Below are 20946 nucleotides of genomic sequence, written 5' to 3'. Positions count from 1 at the left end.
TGTGATGCACTGAAGAGTTAGCAAAGTTTGTGCTTTATACAGTTACTCATAGTTTATATAACCTGATAAATGACAGCCAAATTGTGTTGTTGAGGAACTGGTGTTATTTAATTGAACCATGATAAATGAATTCATGCATGGTGGAATGATGAAAGTCAAAGACTGCTTGTGTATAAAGACATGGAGACCTTAAAAGTAGATTAATAAAAGCACAGTGCATCCAGGAATGGCCAGTCAGTCTTCTTGGAACCAAGGTTGTAAGAGGAAAATGGAGGTCAGACACAATCAGCAGCAATGGGGCTTAAGACAAAATTGAGAAGGTTAAATTTGGCATAAAATTCGCGTGTAACTGTTGCTGTCCTGCCTGGGAATAAACTGCTCTTAACTCCATTCCTACCTTACCTAGTTCTTTCCCCATTCTCATCAGAGGTTAACCAGGACATCAAAACTACAGTCCTCAAGTCACTCTTTCTATTCCATCATTTTAACCTGGTCTTTGTGCTGAGTCTGAGAATTGCTAACTGACATTCACTCCTCTGTGCCAGCTCGTAGCTTTCTCTTTATAGCCACCTAGAAATGATTGCAGGGGCCAACTCTGGGCTGTCTCAACATTTTTGTTAAGGAAATGTCTTTGCTTTTTCCCCGTGTACTGAGAATCACAAACACTGGTGTTAAGTGTGGTCATCTATAAGTGAGTCCAGCTGTATAGCAGAAGAGTGAGAAAAGCCCAATGGACTCAGTCAAGCCCTGTGTTTCAGTTCCTATTTCACCTGTTGCTTTCCTTGAGTAACACATTTTACTTCTCTAATTTGAAGTTCCCACTCTGATAAAAAAAAAAGATCTCAGACCTCTTAGATATACTTCTCCAAAGGCTGTGACTACCTAGGGCTTACTGTGTGTTTTCTCAAAAATTATACTTTATCTGTAGGCATGTAGCAAGAGGGATAAAGAAAGATTGAAAAGCCAAATAGAATTCTGCTCTTAAGAACTGATGAAGGCTCACTTGACATTCATTTTCAGAAGCAATGGCTCTTTCTCCAGAATAATCTTGAAGAGTTTTTGTGAGTTTTCTCCTTCCCAATACCTGCCAAGCAGCTGGCTCTAATGATCTATACAATAGTGAAGTTCTGCTTTAGTTCTTGATTGCTGATTTCCTTTAGCAATTCCCTAGCAACAAAATGCAACAGCAGTTGCACTGAAAACTCCACCTCAGTTCTTTTCACAGAAGAGAAAGGACATAGGATATGGACAAAAATACTATTTTTCTCACTTAGTGTTAAATAGTTTAATTGCGAAATACATACGTACATATATGTATTAAAATATATAGAAACAGATTCAAGGGACAGAGAATAAACAATAATCATTTAAAATAAAAAATAAGGGGTGCCTAGGTGGCTCAGTCTGTTAAGCATATGACTTGGGTTCAGTGAGTTTGAGCCCCACATCAGGCTGGCATGTGGAGCCTACTTGGGATTCTCTCACTCCCTCTCTCTCTCTCTCTTTCCCTCCCCCACTTGCACTTTCCCTCTCTCTTTTGTCAAAATAAATAAACTTTAAAATAATAATCATAAGATTAAAAAACAAAAGTTGAAGTTTTTAGAAGATGTTGACAGAAGAATCTTATATGAGTGTGGTAAAAATATGGAGCAGGAATAAAGTTAACTTAGACAATTTGTAGGAGAGAGAAATCAAAGGTCGAGATGGTGATGTGTGAATAAAGGCTAGAGATGGGCATTCAAAAGCTAACCCTGACTTTGCACTCTCCAAGACATGATAATGTGATTATGTTAGGTGCCACAGTTGGAAGCCAAGAGACAGAAAACACAAGGCATTATCTTTGTGTCCACAAACATGTATAGTGCAACTTGGAAATACAAAGGAACAAAGTTATTTGAAACAAGCAACTTGAATTGCTTGGGTTTAGGAGTCCTGCATAATGAGCTACTACTAATGGCCATGGAATTTAAGAGATTTTTCTCTTTAGACTGATTCTTGATTTGAAGAATTTCTCAAAAATACAGAAACAAAGGCAGAATATAAAGTTTGATCATTTCCTTTCACTGTATTTTTTTAATCAAATTTAACAGTATAAATGCTGCTTTTTTGTTTTTCACTGGGAAGGTACAGCACTTGAAAATAAGGTTGAGTGCCTGAGACAGCAGGAAGGGAAAGAACCACATCCCAAAACAATGTTCTTCCACTGCATTTTTAAAGAAGTTTCTGTCTACCCTAATGCCATGTTTTTTCTTCAGTCTTAAAGTTTTTCAAAATATGACTAAAGTAATAGTGTCGTCTGAATTTCAGTACGTCTTGCCAGTTAAAGTTTGGCTCTACCAAATAGAGGGAATAAACTAAAGGTCATTGCTGTTCTTACTTACCAACAAACTAGAAAAGCCAAATAAACCAAAAAAAAAAAGAAAAAAGAATAAAAAAGGCAATTGGATAGTTTGGCTGATTCTCAAATTGGCAGGGATGTTTAGTTTGTTTTTATTCAGGATTTTCTAAAATTGCTCCCTTTTCAATAGCCTCTGGCCATTAGCATAGTAAAAAGAATGGGCAGTACTCTGGAAATCAATTAGAATTATAAAAATGCACTCATTGCAAAGCCTTTAGGCACATGTACAAAATAAACATGTAATCTTACTCCTGAGAAACTATTTTACGGATCTTCTCAACTCATTAGAATTTTCTCAAGTGGCCTGAATGAGATGTGTTGTGTTAAGAGGATCATTATTGCTTCAGATCCCACGAAGGTGATTTTTACAGGGATAGGATAAGAAGAGAGTATCAAGACTTCAGATCCTCACAGAAAAGACTACCATTTAAGTTTTAAGAAATAGATTTCCCATAAAAGAGACCATGAGTTCCAAACAACTGACTTGAAGTTAGAGTATATCATACAAATTAAGGTGGGTGTCTACATTTTGTAGCCCTAACTGTACTATGCAATTTAAATGTCCAGTAACTTAGGGGCGCCTGGGTGGCGCAGTCGGTTAAGCGTCCGACTTCAGCCAGGTCACGATCTCGCGGTCTGTGAGTTCGAGCCCCGCGTCAGGCTCTGGGCTGATGGCTCAGAGCCTGGAGCCTGTTTCTGTATCTGTGTCTCCCTCTCTCTCTGCCCTTCCCCCGTTCATGCTCTGTCTCTCTCTGTCCCAAAAATAAATAAACGTTGAAAAAAAATAAATAAATGTCCAGTAACTTAGAAGTGCTACAATTTGTGATGAAAAAGATGAGGTTATTTCCATTTTGAGATCATTTTTCTGTAGGTTTCTGTTGAAGCCATGGCGATTATAACTGATCAGTATTTGGGGTTGCAAAAAATTTTTTTTCAATGAATTCCACATATACAGGTCTACTCACATAAGCCAAAGAAAGAAAAGGATGGAAACATAGTAGACTAGAAACTCATTAAGGACAGACAAATTTTTCCCACACCTAGGAGATCAATAGCTATACAAGTGCTATGGAGTCATGGGCTTATCTTTCTTCTTTATGAACACTTCACTTAGTTGGCAAATATTGTTGTTAAACTTTACTATCGTCTGCTGGTTGAAACTGCTTTAGGGGCACCTGGGTGGCTCAGTTGGTTGGGCATCTAGCTGCAGCTCAGGTCATGATCTCACAGTTCATGGGTTTGAGCCCATGTCAGGCTCTGTGCTGACAGCTCAGAGCCTGAAGCCTGCTTCTGATTCTGTCTCCCTCTCTCTCTCTGCCCGTCCCCACTCAGCCATGTGTGTGTGTGCGTGTTCGCCCTCCCTCTCTCTCCCTCTCTCTCTCTCTCACTCAAAAATAAACATTAAAAAAATAAAAAGAAATAAAAAAGAAATTGCTTTAAGATTTCCTACAACCTGTTTTATCTCCTTTAGAGTCCTTTAAGTTTTAATATGTAAAGAATCACATTCTTTTTTAAATTAAAAGATATATACATTTTTTAAAACATAATATGGCATGTCTTTTGCAAACCCTGTACCCACAAGAAGACAAAATTAATGGAAAGGCTTATCTTTGGAGTTCTTTTACTTAAATTTATCCTCCTCATTTAAGTTGTGGCATACTATTTTTCTTGCAATTATTGCTTCTATGTCCATCGAATCACAACACGGCATGAATTTCATTTTCTCCACTTGGATTTATTAAGTTCTCTAAGAGCTGAAATTGTACCTTCTAATTATTTTGTATGATACCTAACCATAAGGTAATAGAACTAATGTTTTTAATTGTACTGAAGTACAACCTATATGTAGAAATGTACACAAATCACCAATGCAGAGTGCTCTCTATTCCAGCCTATAGAATACATCCACGTAACCACCTATCAAATCAAGCCACAGAACACTGCCACCATCCCGGGAAGCTCTCTTCATACTCCCTTCCACCATTTCACTCAACCAAGGGTAGTCACTGTCTTGGCTTCCTTACATACATCATAGATTAATTTTGCCCGATTTTGAACACTAAATAAATAAAATCATATATTATGTACTTTGTGTCTGGCTTTTGTTGCTGTTGCTGCTCATCATGTTTGTGAGATCCATCCCTGTTGTGTGTAGTTTCTGTTCATTGATGCTCATCTTTATGTAAGATTCGACTGAGGGAATATCTTGACTGGCATTGACATTCTATTTTCAAAGTGATTTAGGAAACACTATGTTAAATTTATGAGTCAGAATTATTTGGTCTTCTCCGTATGGCTTGCTACAAAAACTGTATAAGATATATGTAGTAACACTATAATAGTTGACCCTTGAACAACATGGGTTTGAATTGCGTGAGTTCACGTATTTGTTGAATTTTTGGAAAATTACAGTACAGTAAATGTATTTTCTATTCCTTATGATTTCATTAATAACATTTTCTTTTCTCTAGCTTACCTTTTTGCAAGACTGCATATGTATTCTATATTATAGATTATAAACAGTTTTTATAAGTCTATACGTATTATATAACATATAAAATATATGTTAATCAACTGTTTATGTTATCAATAAGGCTTTGGGTCAACAATAGGCTGTTAGTAGTTAAGTTTTTGGGGAGTCAAAAGTTACACACAGATTCTCAATCACACACGAACAAGGGTGTTGGCATCCCCAACCCCCATGTTGTTCAAGGGTCAACTGTATATCATTATAAGCTATCTAATAAAAATAATAATACATAATAATATAGGTATCTATCTATATATAATAATACTACATATCAGTATATATATGTATCAGCATTATAAATTTAATGCTTTGTTTTAAATCTCAAGATGAAGGTGACTTTCTTCTTTTTATCCTTTATGTTTCCCATAATTTCCCTCTGAAATTCTTTACTTGCTTATTTTTCAATAAATAAGTGTTGATTGATTACAAATCAACTGTGAATCATCTTCTTCCCTTTTTTTTTTCAAAACCAAATCTGCAAAGTAGTTCACTGTAGTTCTTACTTAAAAAAAATTTTTTTTAATGCTGAGATTCCAATACAAGGCTCCATCTTTTATTACATAAAATTTAGTTATCAGCTGTGGTCATCATGTACTTTGAAAATAAAAATATATATATATTGGTTAGGGCCTCTGCCAAACACCACATTTACCCCCTCCCCATATACTTTCAACTGCTATGCTATCTTTTGGAAGTCCTGGGGTACCTGAGAATTCATGGGGGCTTAACTTGGTTACCTCTAACTACAATTAGTCATTATCAGTGAACTCCCAGTCTAACTTATGTTACTATCACCCTTGGCAGAGACTGCTAATTATCCCCCAGTCTCCATTTTCTCTCTTATTATTTGAAGTAGAATCCCCCTTTTAACCATTTTTCAGCAAGGCACTCCATTGGTTGGGTAGAGACTACATTTCCCAAACTCTTCTGTATCCAGATATGACCATTTGACTAAGTTCTGGCCAGCGATATTTAAGAGGAAGCGATGTTTGCAAATTTTGAATCCTGTCCTTCAAAAGGAAAGCTATTTGCCTTTCCAATGTCTTTCTTACTTTCTGTGGTCTGGGGAAAGGTAACAAAGGAACAGTCAACTTGGACCCAGAAGTGCTCACTAAACTAACTTGGGTCCCTTGATGGTCTTGTGCAGAATCGCCTGCCTGAAATGGTCTGGTGACCTACGCATGGACTGTAAGATGAGAGAGAATTGAACTTCTGCTTTATTTAAACCACTGTGTTTGGGTTTTCTTTACTACAGAAACTCAGGTTGTATTCTATATGATTCAGTGCTCAAGTCTGTTCTCTTTCCTCTGTCCCACATGGGTTAAGGCATGGAATAAAGGTCCTTTACCTTGATTTTGTGAAAATGCTACTCAGGAAACAATAGATGTTTATTGAAAACTTGGAGATAACAGCACTAGTAGCATTAGACACAGAACAGTTCTGCTAAGAGCCTAATATAAGATTTTATATACCACTTTCCATACAAAAGTATCCAAATCATATCTACTGTTACGGATTGAATTGTGTCTCTCAAAAAGATGTATTAAAGTCTTAACCCCTGGCGCCTCTGAATGTGACCTTAATTGGAAATAGAGTCTTTGCAGAGGTAATTAAGTTAAGGTGAGGTCATCCAATAGGACTGGTGTTCTTGTAAGAAGAGGAAAACATCATATGAAGAGTCTGACATAGGGAGAATACCATTTGACAACAGAGGTGGGGGTTGGAGTAGTGTAGCTGCAAGCCAAGGAACAAGAATTTTTAAAGATGTGAGAAGCTCGAAAAAGGCAAGGAAGGGTTCTTCTCTGTAGGTTTCAGGAACATGATCCTACCGATACCTTTGGACTTCTAGCTTCCAGGATAAATGTGACAATCCATTTATCTTGTTTTAAGTCATCCCACTTGGGATACTTTACTAGGGTAGCCCTAGCAAACTAACACACAGCCACAAGAAATTTCTCACTCACCACCTACTCCCTCCCTAAGGTCCCCAAGCCTCTCATCACGATGCAATTCCTATCTATCCCCAAAATATTCTCTCTCCCCAACTCCCCAGTGTTCTTAGATAGCTACGGATAGAGATTTCACAATTCCATTTCAGTTTGTATAATTCTGAGAAAAAATTTTAGGGATATTATTTCTTAAAGTTTCTAAGAGCAAAAAAAAGGCATGATTGTGTGATAACTGAGATTAAGAAAACATTGACTTCCTCCAAAATATCCCCGAGCATGCATTTGGCACATACTTTTTGTCACTTGTGCCATTTCTGTGGTAAAATCTCTTGACAAAATTTCTAAGTTCAAAATAATATGTTTTCATACTCTAATGATATAGTCATATATACATTATTTCTATATATTTACATATGAAGTCATATATATGTATAATGATGTAGTCATATATATTTGTACTCTGAAAAAAACTCAATTATTTTCAAAATCCAAGTTTTGGTATGACTTTGATTTCCTAAGTATGTGCATGCGTGTATGTATGTATGTGTGTGTGTGTGTGTGTGTGTGTGTATTCAAATTTAATAGAGCTGAACCTGATTGAATTAAATCTAATTGAATCATGGAACTATGCTATGCTTTTTAGTGAAGGTTATCTATAGAATAGAAAAAAAATGTAACTTTAAAAGATACTGTTTTTATCATGGGCACACCTTTATTATTAAATAATCAGCTCATCGTTGTCATGTTACTTCACCATTGTTCTTTACTAGAATCCTTCCAGCAAGCAAAAAATATATGATTTTATTCCCTGGTGATTCGTTATGTTAGGAAGTGCAATCGAAGTGATACATATTTTACAGCCAGCTCATTAGAACAAAGAAGGTCAATGTCCTTCTTGGATATTTTCTGATCTCCATTTCTGTGCAGTTCAGTTAATGTTACATAGAATTTCTGGGCCTTAAAGTACTGATTATGTCAATGTCCTGTAATCTTTAAACACGACCAGAACATAGTAGACAGTTGTGGTATTAGAAATGATATGCTCAGTTATGCAAAGAATAAATGAATGATATTTTTTTTTATCTCAGTATAAATTCTGACATAGCTAGGAGACCAACTTATCTTCTCAGTGTTTCAGCTCCATTTTGCTAGGCTTTTAACAGTAAATCTTTCTACAGTATAAGCAAATATATGTAAATATGTGTATATGTAAATGTAAGTGTTGGTTACGATTCTCGTCTCCCTCTATCTCTGATCATTCACAAAAATATTTTATTTACGGGAATATGATTTCCTTAGACAAAAAAATGCCACCAGACTCATCTATAGACATAATTGTCAGTAGAAACAGTTTGTATTTTTCCCTCTCAATTTCCACTTCATATGTCCCCTCCCCTTACTCATTTGTTAGTTCCCAGGCTGCTCATCAACCTTAACCTAGGTCTATAACTCTGCACATCTGTGTCTTTCTTGACCCTTTCCTCACTACTCCTCATTTTCCGTGCAAAGTTTTTGTTCTCTGCTCCATTTTCTTAGGCTCCCAATTGTTTCATTCTTCACAATATTGTCAAAAAAGTTGTCATATACACTTATTTCTGCATTTCCCACTAATTCTCTAACACATGTTCAGTCTAACTTCTTTCCGATAAGTTCATCAGAATAACTCTCATGGAGGACATTGGTGACCTCTTGCCAAATACAGAGTATATTTTTCAGTTCTTATGATGGCCGAGGCCACATCCACCATCATTGACTATTCCTTCTTTTTTTAATGTTTATTTATTGTGAGAAAAAGGGAGAGCAGGGAAGGGACAGAGAGAGCAAGTTTTGTGCCACCAGTGCAGAGCCCGATGCAGGGCTCAGACCCACAAACCATGAGATCATGACCTGAGTCAAAACCAAGAGTTGGATGCTTAACCGACTGAGCCCCCAAATGCACCAGTTGTTCCTTCTTACTTGAACAGTCCCTTCCCTTGACTTTTGTGGTCCAGCACTGCCCTGACTGAAGTGCCTCAGGATTTTTTTCTGCTGATGCTATTCTCTCTCTGTGATCTTCTCACACTCGTGCCTTCTGTTACATCTAGAATTATGCATGTATGTAATGAGATGCCCCGTGATGGAAGGAATATGGAATAGTCAGGCTGGTTGTGCAGAGGGAGTTAAAATTATAAAACCAAAAGTAGTAAGATTCTATCATGGTAATAAGAATGAAAATTCTATGAAATGATGACAAATAGAAAGAATATACAACGTGGAAAAAGGGTACAGACATAAAGGAAGAGAAGGAGGAGGGATTGTCACAGAGAACCAGAATAGGAGTGGAAAGGGATCTATGTTGCCTTTTCCCTCCCTCTTGCTATTTCATACAATTTTTCCAGCAGTGAGCTTTAAAATGAGAAACTTCAGAGACAGGGACAAATTAGGTAGACTAGGTAAGCATGGAACAGTGAGAAGTACCTAAAGGAAAGTGATATAATTTAGGATCTGCAAAACAGGAGGAAACCAGAATAATGCGTGGCAACAGCATCTGTGATAGAAAAAGGGCTTCTCTGCTGAGGTAACAATTATATATGAGATATACTTTGTTAATTAGGGTAATTCCAGCAGTTGGAACAAATGAATCTGAAAGATGTATAATGACTCGTGTACAAGAGAAATTATTTCTCACTTACATAAAGACCAAAACGAGTGTGCCTGACTAATGGACAGCTCCCTCCAAACAGGGACGTGGGCTTCTTCATGTTTTGGTTTCTCCATCTTCAGAACACAACTTCCAGGGTCCCTGTGCTCATCTGCACCAGTCCAGCAAAAAAAAACAAAAAACAAACAAACAAAAAAAAAACGTAAAAGCATGGAGGATCCTGCGTGGGCAGATTTCGTGGACTAAGGGTGGAAGTGGAATACATCTGATCCACCCACATTTCAGTGAGCAAAAATCAGTTAAATGGCAGTGCCTAACTGCAAGGGCAGCTGGGAAATAGAGTCCAGCCATGTACCCAGAGGCAGAGGAAACAGGCTTATCGAATACTAGTAAGTCTCTGACACACATTGTAAATGAGAAGGGGTATGCTTCCCAAAAAGTACACTTGAAGTACAATGTATTCATCAGTGGCTAGAGGTTTATTTGCAACAGAAGGGCAAGGGGCATGTTGAGATGTGGCAGTGCAGGTGAGTCCGTTTGAAATTGAGGGACCCCACATAGTTCTGTCTTAAGACTTTGTGCACCACAGTGTGTTACGTTTGATACTTTCCCTATTATCCATCACACAGTACCAATGTATATACAGGAATATTTGGTGTGCCTTTCTATCAGTGTTTTCCCATTTCAAGCCAAAAAAAAAAGAAAAAGAAAAAGTTCTTTAACTTCTAAAAAAAAAAAGATCCATCTCATTCCCCAAGGTTTCAGACTTCTTTGCACCTCAGAGCCACATCTGTCGATGGATTAACTGAGAAACAAAGAAAGCACTGGGTATTCATTAGCTCTAGAAGGAAATTACCCTGCCACTTCGGCAATTGCAAATGCCATCATTCTCCTGTGGTGATAGAAGATCATTTAAAACCAGTTTCTCACTAACTGAGATGACAATGAAAACAAGTTAGACCTGCTGGCTAATTCGTTTTTTTTTTACGTGAATTTTGGACCATGAGGCATTGACCTTTCCCAGTCAACATGACTCTTACATCATTTTGGAAATACGTATGGTGAAAGCATACAGCTGCAGGTATGTGTGCAAATGGCATACATATATTTTTCAATGAGCAATTGGCAAGCATGGTCTGCGCAGAAAAACTGTGGAGGAGATGTTTAGTTGAGTTGATTAGGAGTTCGTACAGCACGCTATATCTTTCACTGGCTCGGAAATGGATTCCAGGCATTTACTTTTATGTATCTGTAAACGTAGTATAATTCATACACAAAGATATTTGGTACTTTTTTGTCCACATGAGCTACATTTACTAAAATAAAGTTGATCTTTCTTACTTTTGAAATAGAAATAATGAAAGGAAAGAAATTCTAGAAATGAGTTCAATGACAAAGGGAAGCAAGGCTCACACATTCTAAAAACGGCATCCTTATCTTTTAATTATTCATTCCTTTAGTCAATAAATCTTTCAAGATCTCATAGAACCTTGTTAATCAAAGTGTAGTCTGCAGAGCAGCAACAGGGGCATCACTTGTAGCTTGTTAAACATGCACCATCTTAGGATCTAACTCAGCTTTCTGGAATTAGAACTGTTTTTAACAAGATCCGCAGGTGACTTATGCACATTAAAGCCTGAGAAGTGCTGCATACATAACACTTTATATACAGTCTTCCCCATCAACAATCACTAGTCAGCACTAAGCAAGTAGACATAGAACCTGTAGAGAACCACTGGTCTATAGGTTTTGGACAGTCACAACTGAAGGAATGCTACTAGCATCTAGTGAGTAGAGGCCAAGGATACTATTAAATATCCACCGAAGCACATGACAGTCCCCACGATAAAGAATTGTCCTGCCTCAGATGTCACTCAAGTGCTGATGAGAAGCCAAAGGCAGGGGTTCACAAACTTTGGCAAGAGTCAGGATGACTTAGAAGGCTTGTTAAAACACAGATGGAGGGGACCATCTCCAGAGTTTCTGATTTTAGGTCTAAGGTGGAGCCTGAGAATTTGTTTTTGTCAACTTCCTAGATAATTCCGGGGCTGTCAGTCCTGAAGCCACACTTTGAGAAACACCGGTATAGAGTGACAGGAGACACTACTTGGCCCAATGCGGTCTTTTGCTTTAGCCTCCTGATGGCCCGGGAAATTCCTGGCAAGTTAACTAGAGCCCAACATGCCTTGACAGTTATGGCTTGATGAGAAGCTGGACATCTCTTTCAAAGTGAAATCTCTTTGAGGGTTGCTGAGGGTGGGGGTGGGGTGCAGGCAGGACCGAGTCAACAGAGAAGATACAGTGCCATTGTCATTTACAGATGATACCAGATGGCAGCTAAATTCAGAGTCCAGACTGCCTGAAGGGCTTGCTAATTACAAGAGACTTCAGCTGCAGGAAACACCCTAATCGCCCCAGTGGCAGCTGGGCAGCCCCAGGGAAGGCCCTATTGCCAGTAAAAATTTTTGTTTGGTATAAAGTAGTACTTGAAGGGTAAAAATGACAATTTCGATTTGAACCGCATTTAATAAAGAGGGGGAGGCAGGGGAGGGAGAGGGAAAAAGAAATACATTTATGATGGGGATGATAAGGAGTGAATAAGGGGAACAGGTAGGTTCAATTAGCTAGGAATTCGAAGAGGGAAGGGGCTGAGCAGCTAGAGCCCAGGCTGGACCCTGAGGGACCCCCTGCCCCCACCATTGCCCCAGGGATCCCATACACCACACCCTGTAGGAAGGCCATGGCCAGTTTTACAGCAAAGACTTCAAGGTGGAATTTGTGGTTTCTACTTACCACCTGCTGTATGCCCTCTACTTTCTGTTCACCCTTTCAAAAAAAAGCTAGTGATTTCATACCTTCGGGAAGGAAGGAAGATGTCTTCTGCTTTGTTTAATCAGCTAACTGCCTTTCTTTGGTTGGCAACCAGCAATGAGACAATTTTGTTCTATGGGCTGCATTTAGCAAAACCCCAGGACTGTGAATGAGGGAAGAGCAGCAGGGAAGGGAAAAACTACCCGAGCAGCTGTTTCTGGGCTACACCCCAAGCCATGGGGTTTGAGCCAAGTTCACGATATTCTCCTCTGCTGGAAATTTCAACAAAATTTCCTGCAAAGTGGGAGTAAATTGGAGCAATGCATCTATAGTAAAATTGTTTACTGTCTAATATAGTGGGATACAAAGTTTTTAAATAGATTTTCTTCTTTTGAAATTTGATTTTCTAACAAAAAATAGTAGCAATGAAATGCCAAGGATGTTCACATTCCAAAACCACTTCTGACTTTATTCTGTGCCCCTCTATCGTGCCCTGAAATTTTGTGAAGAGTACAGAGAGAGGTACAATCCATTCCCAGAGAGAAAACACTAATTAATAGTCCTTCTCAAACTCACCTTTATTTATTTTTCTTCGCCAGGTCCCTTTAAGCTCATGCCCAATACAGCACAGTCCCAGCAGAGGGATGCCTGGGATCCCCTTTCCTGTCTCTGTCCCACCCACCTATTCCACCTCTCTGCAATACCACTAAGACTGTAGTCACACTTTAGGAAGGCACTGGGCACCCAGCTTCCCAGGAGCGTGGGGCAGAAATTCCCATACAGGCCACCTCGCTCGAAGGCACCCATCTTTCAGATTCTTCACAACTGTGATGCTATCAGTCAAACTAAACTTTCCTACGTTAATGGAGCAGTGAGCTCATAGCTCATCATCATAAAAGTCCCCTTTCTTATTAGCATGAAGGACGATTTCCTGTCCACAACATAAGAAGCTTGGAAGTCACCACTCTGTGCTAACAAGTCAAAAGGCTGAACAAACTGAAAAATAATTCCTCTTAGATCTGTAAATGAAGGGAGGTCACCGGACAGGCCGCTGGCCCCAAAATTGGAGCAAGCAATTTTGTTGTGTTCAATTTTGTTGAGCAACCAATATTCTGTTGTGAAGACAGAGAATCACAACTTACTGGAATAGAATCCCATGGGCTGAAATCTCCCTGAAAACCAGGGCAAAAATATTAGCATGAAGACATGCAGTAGAGGAAAAGGAGCACCACCCCCAGGCCACTGGCCTTTTATTCAGCGATGCATCGCTATTCTACTTCCTGCCATCTTTCCCCAGCCCTGATGTACCCCTGGTGTTTTACTGTGGCTACTAAAACTTTGATTTTATAATCTTTGAATTAAAGGGCATTCTTTACACACATGAGAAAGGGGGTTTAAACTCGTTTTTCCTATATAAGTCATTCCTAAACTTAGGCTCATTTCTTATGAGCAAACTTTCTTCACCTAGAAGCTAGGATTTGGTCACTGACTGATGAATAAAATAGCATCAAATTCTCCCATCAAGCTCTTGCTATAAAACTCCAGGAGTATCACTATTCAGTGTGCCACCAAACCCCATGTTCTTGAATTGTTTCCCCTAAAAACCATATCATGGGCACAGAAAAAGCTTCTACCTCCTTTATGGGCATGTGTGCATTGGGGGTATGTCAAAGCAACTGGAAAAACAGCAAGGGCCGAGTTGCAGCTGCTACCAAACCCAGGTATCCTTGTATTGTTAATATTTGGCTAATAAAAACACAAAGCTCACAGTTATGTGTAGTATTCCAGCATGAACACATCACACACATATCAACCTAACAAACTTGAGCTTAATTTTTAATGGACAGAGTGTAGATTTTGTAAAGACAATAAAGGGTAACTTCTATATGCTGCCACATATCCTATGTAGCTAAACAAAAGGATTGGGATAAGATGCAGCCAATAATGTTTCAAATTTTAGGCTATATTTTTCAAGTAAGAGATCTAGAAGTAAGATCTTACCCTGTCTCAAAGGTTTGGATACACTGGAAATTCTCCATTCCCTTTGCTGAAGATGACCATCACTTGCAGAGGTTTAATGACTCCTGGCTCTAGAACTTACATATTTAAATGTTGTATTATGAATCCATCACTGTGTATTTCCATTGTCTCCCCACCAACCACTCCATGCAACCTCCCTCTAGTTAGGGGGAAGAACGCATTAAGTTTTGCTTAGTTTGAGAGAGACAGGGAAGGCAGGTAGTGCATCTGAACAAGCAAAAGGAATCATTAATGATGCTCAGCCAAGGTTAGAGTGCTGAGAATTTATCGTAGTTAATGTTCAAGCATGTGGAAATGTATTTTTTTAAGAACACAATGTATACATTATTTTGTAGTGGCTCAAAAAGTTTTGTTGTAGTCATTCCCTTGGAATGGAAAATTTTTACCAGACTAATAGGTATAATGTATTTCTGTGAAAGAGAAACATCTTTTATTAAGTAAGAAGGATCTACTGGAAGCACTGATGTCTCAATATTAATGAGTTAACCATTTGAAACTGTTTAAGAATTCTAAACAGCAGCTTGGTGCATAACAGAGATGAAAAATATTTTCATAAGGCAAAGTGGGATAAAACACTGGCTCAGTATGCTAATTTTCCCCAGAGGCTTAATTTTCTTATTCTTATGAATCCAAATCTTTGTTATAGTGCATATCTCTGGGTGTATTTGGTGTTTGAATCTTTATGGCTGAGCATAATTGACCCTTAAAAATAGAGTAATTTTCTACTTCACACACACATAGGCACACTCTCAATTCTATAGCAAAAAAAAAATGAGAAGTGTTACCAAAAGCCTTTATATTACCAATTAAAATCTTCAGGGGAAAAGATAAGAGAGGAAAAATATATTTTAAATTCAAATCATCCAATCATCCATTTCTTACTAAGATTCCCCTACAGTCCCTCAAGGACCTCTTCCAGCCTTCCTATGCTTCTGCCAAGGTATGTCAGCCTCATTTCTTTTTCTCTTGGTTTTGATTTAACTAATTTCTTCTTTGACTCAACCTCAAGCCCTGGGTAATGTGTAATTTTCATTGGCTTTGGAGGGGCACCAAGCAGGGAGCAGACAGAAAAGAGAGGACTGAAGGAGTTCCTGAAGTCAGGTTCCTACATGAAGAGTGTGACCCCCACAGCTTCAAGCCACTGTTGTCTGAATTCCAAACCCATTCCGCCTCTTCCATTGGCTTCTAATCGGCTGTTTTTCACAGATACATTAATTGTGAGGGTGTCGGTTTTCAAGAGCTGGAGATAGAGGGATGGCAATAGGTCACGGTAAAATACCAAAAAGTTCATTGTTCTTTCTGATACTCAGTCATTTTTCTCGAGTAATTGCTGCTTACGTTGTTGCAAATCTTTGGTTAATTTTCAGAGTTCTGAAAAAGTTTTCATAAAAAAGAAAAGAAGACTTCCAGGAGCTACTTTCAGTAAATTTGCTCATTTCTGTTTTGTTCATTTAGTCTTAGTTTCTAATGTGAGTTTATTGTTAAGAATTGTGATCGTATCTCTGCTGATTAAGCAGAAAAGATATTTCCCCATTCCAGTTGGGTAGTCATTGGCTCACACCTGATTATGTGCTGTGGTGATGGCCTGTGGAAAATTCCAGAAGCAAGGAAGGACAGATGTGCAATGGGCACTGAGGGAAAGTAGACAGGGCAAGCCAGGAGAGTTAGTTCCTGTCTGTGCTGGTCTGTCCTCCATACTGTTATGAGAGAAATAATCTGTAACATTCCTAGAAATAAGATTGAATTTTTTTTCTCACAGTGGATATGAACTTCAATTCTACAGCAGCCATGCAGTCATTTTTTTTCTTTCTTTTCTTTTCTTTTCTTTCTCTTTCTTTCTTTCTTTCTTTCTTTCTCTCTCTCTTTTCTTTCTTTCTTTCACTCTTTCTTTCTCTCTCTCTCTCTATTTCTCTTCTTTCTTTCTTTCTTTCTTTCTTTCTTTCTTTCTTTCTTTCTTTCTTTCTTTCTTTCTTTCTTTCTTTCTTTCTTTCTTTCCAGAATCTAAAATTTAAAAAAACATGGGATGAAATCTGGTTTTAATTTCTGTGAAAGTTACCTATTTTTTTTTTAACATTTTTATTTATTTTTGGGACAGAGAGAGACAGAGCATGAACGGGGGAGGGGCAGAGAGAGAGGGAGACACAGAATTGGAAACAGGCTCCAGGCTCTGAGCCATCAGCCCAGAGCCCGACGCGGGGCTCGAACTCGTGGACCGCGAGATCGTGACCTGGCTGAAGTCGGACGCTTAACCGACTGCGCCACCCAGGCGCCCCTGAAAGTTACCTATTTTACCTAAAATGTAAAACCTCACATTTTCGTAGTGGACACAGACTTTTTGTAGAATTTGCACACAGGCAAATAAAAACAACAGTATGAGTCAGTACAGAAAAGTAAGAATGATATAAGGTCAGAGGTTAGAAAGTTACTTTTAATCTGTTTATTAATCATTTTACATCAGCCAATCTTTGCTAGGTGCTTAGGATAGGAAGCTAAAAATGCCATACTTTGTGTTTAAGAAATTCACAGCATAGCAGGAAAGAAAAATGCATAAACAAACAATTATAATATATTATAAATAGCACTAATAGCAGTGAAGCAAGCCTCTAGGGCAACACAGGAAACAAGGAGGTAGGAGGTGCTCAGCTTGTAGGCTTAGAGATGAGAACTCCTCACAGAGATGAGCTTCCTTTCTCCGTTCGGAGGCCAGCTTCCTCTACGTGGATCTGCCCCTGGCACACAGGGTGGGATTTCTGCCAAGTCCCATAGGGTGTCTCTTTGAACCTATCACCGTAAAGAGCCTCCTGAGGGGAGCAGGCACTTCCTCTTCAAGGAGGAAATTGGCATTATAAGTTCAAATCCGAGTAAGATATCCATTTAGTATATTACCACCACCTTATCTGCCCTACTTCTGAGCCAGTCCTGGACATGTCCATTCCAGAAATATTTGGGTAACCAGTCATACACTTTCTTTGGAGAGGGAGAGAAGGCATGCCACTTCTGAAAGAAGATGTACAAGAGTGTGACCCCGCCCCCGTGTGTGTTCCTTCCTCCAAGCCAGCTATCAGTTTTCCAAAATAAAATATCAGGCCATTTGGCATCATAAAGATTACAGTATTTTTTTTTTTTTTTACTTCGACCCCATCCTGATACAGTTGTCTCCCTTGGCCTTTGACAAATATTTTGAAAATGATGTGACATAACATGTTTTTGCAATATTGAGTCATAAGATTATTTTATTCATATTAACATCTTTTTAAGGAGAACTTTAGTTCATGCATACTGCAGGAATCTGCATAGTTCCAACATAAGCCTGTGTAAAGTTTGTGTTTTATTCTTGACCCCATAATCTCATCACCATATTAAAATGTTACACCCACAGTGTCTGTATCCCATGGTAATGCTAGGTCTCTCTTGTTTGGTGTGAAAGAGTACCCTGTTATAAGGAATTGTGCATTTGCCTAAAGAGTCTACCCCTGAGAGTGAAGGGCATGGTATACAAAGAGACAACAGAAGCCACGTTTATAACAGTGGGGCCTCTTTTTCAGGGGTATGGAGACAACTGTAGTAAAGTGATCACAATTTTCTCCTGTAGCTGTAGAACTTGTTAAAAATATCCTCTCTTTCTTCCAGATGTAATAAAGTTGGAAGAGAATGCCAGGCTTTCTCTTCCAGTTCCCTCTCAGTAGAGAGGGTAGGGTTACACTGAGAAATAGGGGTACCTTGAAGGTGCTTTGGCGTTCCCGGGTGAGGCACTGGAGAGAAAACAGTAGCTGAAGCTTGCCTTGGCCCAGAGTGTGGAAGGCTAGGAGGGGCAAGGCCAGGCAAACCAGCAGACACACAAAGGTACTGGGAACAGTGTGAGGGAAACTAGACAAGTAGATCAGGACACAGTTGCACAGATCCTTGGAAAGCCAAGATATTTAATTCTTCGCTGGCTGTTTTTTCCAAGTCTGCCATATGTAACGGTGCAAGTGTCCCGTGACCCCAGGCAATCAGCCATGCCTGTGAGGAGAGAGCAGTCTCCCTACCTTGCTGCTAATCCAATCCCCATCAACAGAGGACCTAGTATTTCTTTCTTGGAGGCTTTAGCTTCAGAAAAACAATATTCTTTCCTGTACTTTTCTTGGAAGAGTGCAATAGTGGTTTTTTTTTTTCCTCAGGCTACAAAATATGACTGTTTAAGGTACCCAAAATGTGTTTATTGAAAGACTTTAGGAAAATTCACAAATTTAGAAAGGAGGTTGGAGAACTAGGCTCTAAAAATGCCAGAAACCAGGAAAGCCTCAGATGTCTCATTAGCGCGAATTAGGTGTCAGTATCTTCAAGGCTCCCCCATGGCAATGAATGTGCTCCAAATGCTTTTATTCTGTCTAGTTTGTGTGTCTTTGCTTCACCCCACTCAGAGTTTGGAGTCCTGGAAAAGAAAATGTGGGCAGCCCCAGTTGAATGGGGAGACTCATCCCTGCCTGAGGGAGGCAGGTGGCTTTTTCAAACAATCCCACCACGCCCACGCACAATGGACTTCCCTAATGGAAGTCACTACTAAAATAAGACGGAATAGAAGCTAGCAGACAAAATATGCACTATTAAGACTGATAGCAACACTCGCTCCTGTTTGCTGACTTAAATTGAATTACTCTTCTAACAGAGGAATTTTCTGGTAAAATTGGCCTTAAGTAAGGGCAGTGGAAAATCAAGAATGTAGCAGTAAAAACCAGGGCCAGCAGAGTTCATAAAATGTAAGAAGTAAATGTCAGGGTAAGTGAATTAGCCTGGAAACCCAGGGCAATGGGTCAAGCCAATCATTGAAGATACAACCTAAGACAAAAGAAACTGAGAGAATGGAGTACCATATAAGAGACCAGTACACTCATGTTTGTGACTGACTCTGGGGCCCCCAGAGAAGAAAAGGTGACATGAGCTAAGGAAGGTGATAATTTGGATGGTGAGAGACTTTGAGTTGGAAATAAAAGCACATCTCTACAGATAAGTAAATGGAAGAAAAGAGTAACTCTCTTATAATAGTATCCCAATTAATAAAAATAGATGAATAATTGGAAGTAGAAAACCATCGTTTATCAAATACCATTGACCAATCATTGTCGCAGGTAAGAATCCTCTTTGGATGTTAAAATTAGACACCAAAAGCACAATGACAAACAGAATATCTGTAGCATTATATTATCTTCCCACAAGGTACATCAATTACAAAAGGAAAATTGTAACTTTACAAGGGAGAAGCCTGGCAGATGCCACCTCAACCAAGTGATTGAACTTAACATCAACAGTAATAACAAATACCAAATTAATGTACCTTCCAGTGTGATGCATTAGCAAGGCCACATCTTCACTATTGTGACATTCTTGCCAAGAATGCATAACTTCAATGCTAGCCAAATTCTACAAAATAGCTTCTAGTAATCTTCAGATTTGTCCAGTCCCTGAAACAGAAAGAAAAAGAGTCCCTGAAGTCACCAGATTGGAGTCGAAGGTGGCATGCCACATAAATGCAATGTGAGACCCTGGGTGGGATCTTAAACCATGGAAAAGACACCAGTGGGACAATCGGCAAAATTCAAATGAGGTTTGTAGATTGGTCGATGGCATTGTATCAGTATTAAATTACTGGATCAGATAACTGTACTCTCTATAAGATGTTAACATTTCGGGGGAGGTGTATGAGGACTATGGTAATATTTTTGTAACTTTTTTGTAAGTCTAAAATAATTCAAAATAAAAAGTTTTCAGACTGGGAAGAAACAAAAAGAGAAAGAAGAGTGCTATTGACATGCTAGCACATGTTGTCAATACCACAGCTCTCCATATCTGGGTACCTTAACTGACTGTGCAGGGCTTCATCCACAGCTACACCTGCTGTTTGTTTCCCCAAAGCTCATACGTTGAAATCCTACCACTCAATGTGATGGTATTTGAATGTGTGGCCTTTGGAAGGTGATGAGGTCATGAGGGTTGAGCTCTCATGAATTGAGGTTAGAGCCTTTATGAAAAAGAACTCGGGATGTTCTTCTACCCCTTCCACTATGTGAGGACACGGCAATAAGACTACCATCTACAAACCAGTAAGTGTATTCTCACCAGACACCAAATCTGCTGGCACCTTGATCTTGGACTTTCCAGCCTCCAGAACCATGAGAAATAAGTGTTCATTGTTTAAGCCACCTAGTCTATGGTATTTTTGTTATAGCAGCCCAAACAGACTAAGACACTTGTTACGACAAATATTCATTATAAGCTTCAGTTTTTAATTAAAACAGCAATTAACCGAAGAAATTATTTGTTACTTTTTTTTTGTAAAAAGAAGCCCATTTAAAGTTTTTAAGTTGGAATGTTATTATTTTTTAATTTTGCTTTATCTTGTGACTATGAATGAGGCTTTTTACCACATTATTTTATGTGTTACTACTCTTATTTCTCTAATTAATGCCCAATTCTAATCTCTCTACATAGGCAGAATCAAAGTACATAAACACATGGTATGAAAAATGGATTTCTGCATAAGAAACCAAGTTTGTTTTCATTGATTTCCATTATACATAATGTACATGTGTCCTGTAGA

Source organism: Felis catus, chromosome A1 (genome assembly GCF_018350175.1).
Source record: "Felis catus isolate Fca126 chromosome A1, F.catus_Fca126_mat1.0, whole genome shotgun sequence".
NCBI lineage: Eukaryota > Metazoa > Chordata > Mammalia > Carnivora > Felidae > Felis > Felis catus.
This window is presented reverse-complemented; position numbering follows the sequence as displayed.